At 40.1% G+C, this 10,991-nt stretch overlaps 1 non-coding gene across 1 annotated transcript; it reads right to left on the bottom strand.

Annotated features, from left to right (window-relative positions):
* Window positions 1-4,885: 4,885 nt before the first annotated feature.
* Window positions 4,886-4,960, bottom strand: TRNAK-CUU. Its single transcript has one exon. It is a non-coding gene; the product is annotated as a tRNA-Lys (tRNA).
* Between the last annotated feature and the right edge of the window lie 6,031 nt (window positions 4,961-10,991).

Below are 10,991 nucleotides of genomic sequence, written 5' to 3'. Positions count from 1 at the left end.
TTTTGTTCTCTGTCTTCCCGTTCTAGACTGTGAGACCACTGTTGGGTAGGGACCGCTTCTATGTGTTGCCAACTTGGACTTCCCAAGCGCTTAGTGCAGTGCTCTGCACACAGTAAGCGCTCAATAAATACAATTGATTGATTGATTGACAAACTGATCACCTTGTTAACCTCCCCAGTGCTTAGAACAGTGCTTTGCATGTAGTAAGCGCTTAATAAATGCTATCATTATAAATGCTATCATTATTATTATTATTATTATTATTATGTGCCAAGCACTGTTCTGCCCCCTCCTTCCTCTCTCCCTCCTCCCCTCCCCACAGCACCTGCATTTATGTATATATGTTTGTACGAATTTATTACTCTATTTATCTATTTAATTTGTACATATTTATTCTATTTATTTTATTTTGTTAATATGTTTTGTTCAGTTCTCTGTCTCCCCCTTCTAGACTGTGAGCCCACTGTTGGGTAGGGACCGTCTCTAGATGTTACCAACTTGGACTTCCCAAGCGCTTAGTACAGTGCCCTGCACACAGTAAGCGCTCAATAAATACGATTGAATGAATGAATCACGGTCTGGTGACAGCAAGCCTTGCCAAGGGCTGGAAGATGCAGGTGAGGTGGGAGTTGAGTAAGGTTTGGGAAAGACATTGCAAGGCAAAAATACTTAAAAATCATCCCCAAATGCACATTTTTAAAAATATGACCCACATCTTCTGCATCTTTTTCTCTCCAGCCAAAAGAGGAATGGCAAACAGTTCATTTATTCATTTAATCGTATTTACTGAGTGCTTACTGTGTGCGGAGCAGTGCCTGGCACATAGTAAGCGCTTAACAAATACTATAACACTCCCCTCCCCCAAAAAACCCTACTCAAAATAAAAATCATTAACAAAATAAAACCATTAATAAAAACAAAATCAAAATCCTCCCCATTCATTCATTCAATCGTATTTATTGAGCGCTTACTGTGTGCGGAGCAGTGCCTGGCACATAGTAAGCGCTTAACAAATACCATAACACTCCCCCCCTAAAAAAAACTACTCAAAATAAAAACCATTAACAAAATAAAACCATTCATAAAAACAAAATAAAAATCCTCACCATTCATTCAATCGTATTTATTGAGCGCTTACTGTGTGCAGAGCAGTGCCTGGGACATAGTAAGCGCTTAACAAATACCATAACCCATAATAAGCGCTTAACAAATACCATAACACTTCCCCCCCCCAAAAAAAAATACTACTCAAAATAAAAACCATTAACAAAATAAAACCATTAATAAAAACAAAATAAAAATCCTCACCATTCATTCATTCAATCGTATTTATTGAATGCTTACTCTGTGTAGAGTGGTGCCTGGTACATAGTAAGCGCTTAACAAATACCATAACGCATAGTAAGCGCTTAACAAATACCATAACACTCCCCCCCCCAAATATATTACTCAAAATAAAAACCTTTAACAAAATAAAACCATTAATAAAAACAAAATAAAACCCCTCACCATTCATTCATTCAATCGTATTTACTGAGCGCTTACAGTGTGCGGAGCAGTGCCTGGCACATAGTAAGCGCTTAACAAATACCATAACACTACCCCCCAAAAAAATACTACTCAAAATAAATACCATTAACAAAATAAAACCATTAATAAAAACAAAATAAAAATCCTCACCATTTATTCATTCAATTGTATTTATTGAGCGCTTACTGTGTGCGGAGCAGTGCCTGGCACATAGAAAGCGCTTAACAAATACCATGACACTCCCCCCCACCACAAAAAACTACTCAAAATAAACACCATTAACAAAATAAAACCATGAATAAAAACAAAATAAAAATCCTCACCATTCATTCATTCAATCGTATTTATTGAGCGCTTACTGTGTGCACAGCAGTGCTTGGCACATAGTAAGTGCTTAACAAATACCATAACACTCCCCCCCCCACAAAAAACTACTCAAAATAAAAACCATTAACAAAATAAAACCATGAATAAAAACAAAATCAAAATCCTCACCATTCATTCATTCAATCGTATTTATTGAGCGCTTACTGTGTGCAGAGCAGTGCCTGGCACATAGTAAACGCTTAATAAATACCATAACACTCCTCCCCCCCCAAAAAAAACTACTCAAAATAAAACCATTAGCAAAAAAAAGCCATTAATAAAAACAAAATAAAAATCCTCACCATTCATTCAATCATTTATTGAGCGCTTGCTGTGTGCAGAGCAGTGCCTGACACATCAATCAATCAATCAATCGTATTTATTGAGCGCTTACTGTGTGCAGAGCACTGGACTAAGCGCTTGGGAAGTACAAGTTGGCAACATATAGAGACAGTCCCTACCCAACAGTGGGTTCACAGTCTAAAAGGGGGAGACAGAGAACAAAACCAAACATACTAACAAAATAAAATCAATAGAATAGATATGTACAATACCATAACACTCCCCCCCAAAAAAACTACTCAAAATAAAAACCATTAACAAAATAAAACCATTAATAAAAACAAAATAAAAATCCTCACCATTCATTCATTCAATCGTATTTATTGAGCACTTACTGTGTGAGGAGCAGTGCCTGGCACATAGTAAGCGCTTAACAAATACCATAACACTCCCCCACCACCACCACGAAAAACTACTCAAAAACCAATAGCAAAATAAAACCATTAATAAAAACAAAATAAAAATCCTCACCATTCATTCAATCGTATTTATTGAGCGCTTACTGTGTGCAGAGCAGTGCCTGGCACATAGTAAGCGCTTAACAAATACCATAACACTCCCCCCCAAAAAACTACTCAAAATAAAAACCATTAGCAAAATAAAACCATTAATAAAAACAAAATAAAAATCCTCACCATTCATTCATTCAATCGTATTTATTGAGCGCTTACTGTGAGCAGAGCAGTGCCTGGCACATCAATCAATCAATCATTCGTATTTATTGAGCGCTTACTGTGTGCAGAGCACTGTACTAAGCGCTTGGGAAGTCCAAGTTGGCAACATATAGAGACGGTCCCTACCCAACAGTGGGCTCACAGTCTATAAGGGGGGGAGACAGAGAACAAAACCAAACATACTAACAAAATAAAATAAATAGAATAGATATGTACAATACTATAACACTCCTCCCCAAAAAACTACTCAAAATTAGAACCATTAACAAAATAAAACCATTAATAAAAACAAAATAAAAATCCTCACCATTCATTCATTCAATCGTACTTATTGAGCACTTACTGTGTGAGGAGCAGTGCCTGGCACATAGTAAGCGCTTAACAAATACCATAACACTCCCCCCCCCCCAAAAAAAAAAAAACTACTTAAAAATAAAAACCATTAACAAAATAAAACCATTAATAAAAACAAAATAAAAATCCTCACCATTCATTCATTCAATCATTTATTGAGCGCTTACTGTGTGCAGAGCAGTGCTTGGCACATAGTAAGCGCTTAACAAATACCATAACACTCCCCCCCCAAAAAAACTACTCAAAATAAAAACCATTAACAAAATAAAACCATTAATGAAAACAAAAAAAAAATCCTCACCATTTATTCATTCGATTGTATTTATTGAGCGCTTACTGTGTGCAGAGCAGGCCTGGCATATAGTAAACGCTTAAGAAATACCATAACACTCCCCCCACAAAAAAAACTACTCAAAATAAAAACCATTTATGGGTTCAAATCCCGGCTCCACCACTTGTCAGCTGGGTGACTTTGGGCAAGTCACTTCACTTCTCTGGGCCTCAGTGACCTCATCTGGAAAATGGGGATGAAGACCGTGAGCCCCACGTGGGACAACCTGATCACCTTGTAACCTCCCCAGCGCTTAGAACAGTGCTTTGTACATAGTAAGCACTTAATAAAAATGCCATTATCGACTTATTATTATATATTTATAATATATATTATATTACATATAGATATATATACGTTATAATTATATTATATATTTTTACTATATTATATCATACATACAATTATACAGTGCAATTATAGTAATTATATTATATATTTATAATATAGCATATCATGCATACGATTATATCATAATTGTATTAATTATTGCCGTATGTATAATGTATTATAAATATATAATACAATTACATTGATTATATTATATATTTATAATATATCATACATACAATTATATATTCTAATTATATTAATTATATTATATGTTTATAATATATTATATTAAACACACATATATTATAATCATTTTAATTATATTATATATTTATAATATATTATATTATATACACACTTATATATTATAATTATATTAATTATATTATATATTTATAATATATCATATTATACATATAATGATATGTTATAATTCTATTAATGATGTTATATGTAATATATTATATCAATTATGTTATATATAATTATTTATTATTTATTATATTATTATTATTATTATTATTATTATGGGATTTGTTAAGCGCTTACTCCTTGCCAAGCACTGTTCTAAGCACTGGGGTAGATACAAGGTATCATTTTTGTCACAGTCCCTGTCCCATATAGGGACCGTCTCAATATGTTGCCAACTTGTACTTCCCAAGCGCTTAGTACAGTGCTCTGCCCACAGTAAGCGCTCAATAAATACGATTGAATGAATGAATGAATATGGGGCTCACAGTCTTAATCCCTATTTTACAGATGAGGGAACTGAGGCCCGGACAAGTGAAGTGACTTGCCCAAGGTCACACAGCAGACAGATGACAGACCCGGGGAAGCGCTTAGTACAGTGCTCTGCACACAGTAAGCGCTCAATAAATGTGATTGAATGACTAGAACCCACGTCTTCTGACTCCCAAGCCCATGCTCTACTAGGCTATGCTGCTTTTAAGAACTGCGCCTAAAGTGGAATTCGAACCCACGACCCTGAGATTAAGAATCTCACGCTTTACCAACTGAGCCATCCGAAGGCAAGAGGGCCCCATCTTACCTCCTTCCCTTCCCCGCAGCACCTGTATATATGTATATATATTGTACATATTTATTACTCTATTTTTTAATTTATTTTACTTGTACATATCTATTCTATTTATTTTATTTTGTTAATATGTTTGGTTTTGTTGTCTGTCTCCCCCTTCTAGACTGTGAGCCCACAGTTGGGTAGGGACCGTCTCTATATGTTGCCAACTTGTACTTCCCAAGCGCTTAGTACAGTGCTCTGCACACAGTAAGCGCTCAATAAATACGATTGATGATGATGATGATGATATATGTTTGTACATATTTATTCCTCTATTTATTTATTTATTTTACTTGTACATATCTATTCTGTTTATTTTATTTTGTTAATATGTTTTGTTTTGTTGTCTGTCTCCCCCTTCTAGACTGTGAGCCCGCTGTTGGGTAGGGACTGTCTTTACATGTTGCCAACTTGGACTTCCCAAGCGCTTAGTACAGTACTCTGCACACAGTAAGCGCTTAATAAATACGATTGATTGATTGATTGATTGATTGGAGTGGACAGTGAAAGGGAGCGGACTAGGAGTCCAGCGATGGGAAGCCCAGAGGGACAGGAGGCTTGGGAATTTGGGAGAGTCAAAAGATTAGCAGAGAAGCAGCGTGGCTCAGTGGAAAGAGCCCGGGCTTTGTAGTCACAGGTCATGGGTTCGAATCCCGGCTCCCCCACATGTCTGCTGTGTGACCTTGAGCAAGTCACTTCACTTCTCTGAGCCCCAGTTACCTCATCTGGAAAATGGGGATGATGACTGTGAGCCCCATGCGGGACACCCTGATCACCCCCAGCGCTTAGAACAGTGCTTTGCACATAGTAAGCGCTTAACAAATGTCATTATTATTATTATTATTAGCCTGGCAGAAGGCAGACTTTGGAAAAGAAGTGTAGGGGATGAAGCTTTCATATCAAAGGTGAATTTCATTCAATCAGTCATTCAATCATGTTTATTGAGCACTTACTGTGTGCAGAGCACTGCACTAAGCACTTGGGAGAGGACAATACAATAATCAATCAATCAATCATATTTATTGAGCGCTTACTGTGTGCAGGGCACTGTACTAAGCGCTTGGGAAGTACAAGTTGGCAACATATAGAGACGGTCCCTACCCAACAGTGGGCTCACTGTCTAAAAGAACAGACACATTCCCTGCCCACAACGAGCTTACCGTCTAGAAGTGGGGGGGACAGATATAATAATAATGATGGCATTTGTTAAGCGCTTACTATGTGCCAAGCACTGTTCTAAGCGCTGGGGAGGTTACAAGGTGATCAGGTGGTCCCCCGGGGGGCTCACAGTCTTCATCCTCATTTTACAGATGAGGGAACTGAGGCACAGAGAAGTGACTGGCCCACAGTCACACAGCTGATAATCGGAGAAGCAGCGTGGCTCAGTGGAAAGAGCCCGGGCTTTAGAGTCAGAAGTCATGGGTTCAAATCCCAGCTCCGCCAACTGTTAGCTGTGTGACTTTGGGCACGTCACTTCGCTTCTCTGGGCCTCAGTTCCCTCATTTGTAAAATGGGGATGAAGACTGTGAGCCCCTCGTGGGACAACCTGATCACCTTGTAACCTCCCCAGCGCTTAGAACGGTGCTTTGCACATAGTAAGCGCTTGATATCATTATTATTATTATTATTATTATTATTATTATTATTAATTGGCAGAGCTGGGATGTGAACCCCTGACCTCTGACTCCAAAGCCCGTGCTCTTTCCATTGAGCCACACTGCTTATCGAGTGCTTACTATGTGCTGAGCACTGTACTAAGCACTTGGGCCAGTACAATACAGCAGAATTAGCAGGCATGTACCCTGCCCATAACAACCTGACAGTCTAGAAGGAAAGACAGATATTAATACGAATAAAAAAGTAATCGTGGCTCAGTGGAAAGAGCCCGGGCTTGAGAGGCAGAGGTCATGGGTTCAAATCCCAGCTCCGCCAATTGTCAGCTGTGTGACTGGGCAAATCACTTCACTTCCCTCATCTGTAAAATGGGGATTAAGACTGTGACTCCACGTGGGACAACCTGATCGCCTTGTAACCTCCCCACCGCTTTGCACATCGTAAGCGCTTAACAAATACCATTATTATTATTATTAATTGGCAGAGCTGGGATTTGAACCCATGACCTCCGACTCCAAAGCCCATGCTCTTTCCATTGAGCCACACTGCTTCTCCGTCCGCCCTAGCTCTACGCTTCTGGGGGGTTGCTTGGGAGCAAAAAAATCCCCAAACCGTCGGGAGATTGAAATGATCCTCCTTTGTTTTTGGGTGGGATGGAAAATTAAAAGCCGTATAACTCAGGAGTGGCCGGGGAGCAGAGAGGAATGAATGATTCAGTGTCTGGAACCGATTTTGGTTTTGCTTCCGAGGGAATAAACGTAAGAAGGCCCAAAGCTGCAGGCTATTTTTCCTCCGTAAATTGTCCAGAAATGCCGGGCCTCTCCGTCATTTTGGGGCTCCTCTATGGGCCTGTGGGTTTCGAGCATCCCAAGCCGAATTCATTCCTTCATTCATTCAGTTAATAATAATAATAATGACATTTATTAAGCGCTTACTACGTGCAAAGCACTGTTCTAAGCGCTGGGGCGGTTACAAGGTGATCAAGTTGTCCCTCAGGGGGCTCACGGTCTTAATCCCCATTTTACAGATGAGGGAACTGAGGCCCAGAGAAGTGAAGAGACTTGCCCAAAGTCACACAGCTGACCAGTGGCAGAGCCGGGATTTGAACCCATGACCTCTGACTCCCAAGCCCGGGCTCTTTCCACTGAGCCATGCTAAATAAGATAAGATAAGAATGGCACTTATTAAGCGCTTACTATGTGCAAAGCACTGTTCTAAGCGCTGGGGAGGTTAGAAGGTGATCAAGTTGTCCCTTGGGGGGCTCACAGTCTTAATCCCCATTTTCCAGATGAGGGAACTGAGGCCCAGAGAAGTGAAGTGACTTGCCCAAAGTCACACAGCTGACGAGTGGTGGAGCCGGGATTTGAACCCACGACCTCTGACTCCAAAGCCCGGGCTCTTTCCACTGAGCCATGCTAAATAAGATAAGAATGGCACTTATTAAGCGCTTACTATGTGCAAAGCACTGTTCTAAGCGCTGGGGAGGTTATAATAATAATAATGGCATTTATTCAGCGCTTACTATGTGCAGAGCACTGTTCTAAGCGCTGGGGAATCTACAAGGTGATCAGGTTGTTCTACGTGGGGCTTTCAGTCTTCATCCCCATTTTACAGATGAGGGAACTGAGGCCCAGAGAAGTGAAGTGACTTGCCCAAAGTCACACAGCTGACAAGTGGTAGAGCCAGGATTTGAACCCATGACCTCTGACTCCCAAGCCCGGGCTCTTTCCACTGAGCCAGGTTACAAGGTGATCAGGTTGTCCCTCGGGGGGCTCACAGTCTTCATCCCCATTTTCCAGATGAGGGAACCAAGGCCCAGAGAAGTGAAGTGACTTGCCCAAAGTCACACAGCTGACAGTTGGTGGAGTCGAGATTTGAACCCATGACCTCTGACTCCAAAGTCCGGGCTCTTATTCAGTTGTATTTATTGAGTGCTTACTATAATAATGATGGTATTTGTTAAGCGCTTACTATGTGCCAAGCACTGTTCTAAGCACAGAGCACTCTACTAAGCACTGGGAAACTACAATACTACAATCAATCAATCGTATTTATTGAACGCTTACTGTGTGCAGAGCACTGTACTAAGCGCTTGGGAAGTACAAGTTGGCAACATATAGAGACAGTCCCTACCCAACAGTGGACTCACAGTAAATAGACATATTCCCTGCCCACAAGGAGAAGTCCGATAAGCTCATCAGCCTTGTACCGAGGCGCTTTCCAGCGCTTAGAACAGTGCTTGGCACATAGTAAGCGCTTAAGAAATACCAACATTATTATAATTATTATTATTTAAATGGATCCTGAGCACTGATATATACAATAAGTGCTCAATAAAGAGCTGGGTTTAGAACCCACGTCCTCTGATTCCCACGTGGGGCTCACGTTCTTAGTCCCCATTTTGCAGATGAGGGAACTGAGGCCCAGGTAAGTGAAGTGACTTGCCCAAGGTCACACAGCTGACAACTGGCGGAGCCGGAATTCGAACCCAGCTCTGATGTACATATAGCTATAATTCTATTTATTCTGACGACTTGACACCTGTCCATATGTTTTGTTGCCTGTCCATCCATCAATCGTATTTATTGAGCGCTTACTGTGTGCAGAGCACTGGACTAAGCGCTTGGGAAGTACAAGTTGGCAACAGAGACGGTCAATCAATCAATCAATCAATCGTATTTATTGAGCGCTTACTAAGTGCAGAGCACTGTACTAAGCGCTTGGGAAGTACAAACTGGCAACACATAGAGACAGTCCCTACCCAATAGCAGGCTCACAGTCTAGAAGGGGGAGACAGACGACAAAACAAAACATATTAACAAAATAAAATAAATATGTACAAGTAAAATAAATAAATAGAGTAATAAATCCGTACAAACATATATACATATATACAGGTGCTGTGGGGAGGGGGAGGAGGTAAGGCGGTGGGGATTCATTCATTCATTCATTCAATCGTATTTATTGAGCGCTAACTGTGTGCGGAGCACAAAACAAAACATATTCACAAAATAAAATAAATAGAATAAATATGTACAAGTAAAATAAATAGAGTAATAAATAGGTACAAACCATTAAATACGTACCATTATTATTATTATTATGGTGTTTGTTAAGCGCTTACTATGTGCCGGGCACTGTTCTAAGCCCTGGGTTATATTGTCCCCTCCCAAGCCCTTAATCCAGATGGACTGGCTGCTTCCAAAATTACTTATCCAGAAATTATTATTATTATGGTGTTTGTTAAGCGCTTACTATGTGCCGGACACTGTTCTAAGCCCTGGGTTATATTGTCCTCTCCCAAGCCCTTAATCCAGATCAATCAATCGTATTTATTTTAGACTGTGAGCCCACTGTTGGGTAGGGACTGTCTCTATATGTTGCCAATTTGTACTTCCCAAGCGCTTAGTACAGTGCTCTGCACATAGTAAGCGCTCAATAAATACGACTGATGATGATTGAGCGCTTACGGTGTGCAGAGCACTGTACTAAGCTCTTGGGAAGTACAAGTTGGCAACATATAGAGACAGTCCCTACCCAACAGTGGGCTCACAGTCTAGAAGGGGGAGACAGAGAACAAAACCAAACATATTAACAAAATAAAATAAATAGAATAGATATGTACAAGTGAAATAAATAAATAAATAGAGTAGATGGACCGGCTGCTTCCAAAATTGCTTATCCAGAAATTATTATTATTATTATGGTGTTTGTTAAGCGCTTACTATGTGCCGGGCACTGTTCTAAGCCCTGGGTTATATTGTCCTCTCCCAAACCCTTAATCCAGATCAATCAATCGTATTTATTGAGCGCTTCCTGTGTGCAGAGCACTGTACTAAGCGCTTGGGAAGTCCAAGTTGGCAACATATAGAGACAGTCCCTACCCAACAGTGGGCTCACAGTCTAGAAGGGGGAGACAGAGAACAAAACCAAACATATTAACAAAATAAAATAAATAGAATAGATATGTACACGTAAAATAAATAAATAAATAGAGTAGATGGACCGGCTGCTTCCAAAATTGCTTATCCAGAAATTATTATTATTATGGTGTTTGTTAAGCGCTTACTATGTGCCGGGCACTGTTCTAAGCCCTGGGTTAAATTGTCCTCTCCCAAGCCCTTAACCCAGATGGACTGACTGCTTCCAAAATTGCTTATCCAGAAATTATTATTATTATTATGGTGTTTGTTAAGCGCTTACTATGTGCCGGGCACTGTTCTAAGCCCTGGGTTATATTGTCCTCTCCCAAGCCCTTAATCCAGATCAATCAATCGTATTTATTGAGCATTTACGGTGTGCAGAGCACTGTACTAAGCGCTTGGGAAGTCCAAGTTGGCAACATATAGAGACAGTCCCTACCCAACAG

This window comes from Tachyglossus aculeatus, chromosome 26 (genome assembly GCF_015852505.1).
Source record: "Tachyglossus aculeatus isolate mTacAcu1 chromosome 26, mTacAcu1.pri, whole genome shotgun sequence".
Classification (NCBI taxonomy): Eukaryota; Metazoa; Chordata; class Mammalia; order Monotremata; family Tachyglossidae; genus Tachyglossus; species Tachyglossus aculeatus.
This window is presented reverse-complemented; position numbering and strand designations above follow the sequence as displayed.